Here is a 794-nt window from a genome sequence, read left to right as displayed (position 1 = left end):
CTCTCTCAATCAGAAATAGGTGATGTTTCAGTTACTGTCCAGGATGTTACTGTCCATAGATCCATAACAGTGCATCCATGTACCTGCCTTCCCAAACCCCCTCAGTCTTGAACCACTTCTTTGATTACTCCTGTCATATCATTTTGGGTCATCATTGCCAACTTGCTGCCACTGGATAATTGGAGATTGACTATTTAGTTTTCTCTAGTGACATGAGAAATCACTCCTTTTTCTAATCTCTTCCAAATAGAAGTGTGTTCCAGTTAGGATAATAATTGCTGACATTTATGTTGAGATTTACACAACTTCTCTTATATGATCCTGACAACAATCTTCTGTAACCTCTATCCGAAGCTACTTCCATTCCAGCTGCTAGCCATCATTTTCACCCTCGTTTCCTATAGATGTCAAGGAAAGATAAAATTGGAAGGGGAAGGGGGAGAAAGAGCTCAGCTAATGGAGAGGACCAAGTGAGTGGTTCAGGAAAGAACACACTCCCTGGAAGGAATTACAAAGCGATAGCTGGTACCATTCACCTTTCTACCTATGGGCATTCTTTTTTTCTTTTCCTTCCTTCCTTCCTTCTTTCTTCCCTTCCTTCCTTCCTTCCTTCTTTCCTTCCTTTCTTCCTTCTTTCCTTCCTTCCTTCCTTCTTACCTTCCTTCCTTCCTTCCTTCCTTCCTTTCTTTCCTTCCTTCCTTTCTTTCCTTCCTTCTTTCTTTCTTCTTTCTTTTTCTTTCTTTCTTTCTTTCTTTCTTTCTTTCTTTCTTTCTTTCTTTCTTTCTTTCTTTCTT

This window comes from Vombatus ursinus, unplaced genomic scaffold (genome assembly GCF_900497805.2).
Source record: "Vombatus ursinus unplaced genomic scaffold, bare-nosed wombat genome assembly UNPS02011334.1, whole genome shotgun sequence".
In the NCBI taxonomy this organism is placed as follows: Eukaryota; Metazoa; Chordata; class Mammalia; order Diprotodontia; family Vombatidae; genus Vombatus; species Vombatus ursinus.
Note: the sequence above shows the minus strand (reverse complement) of the source record.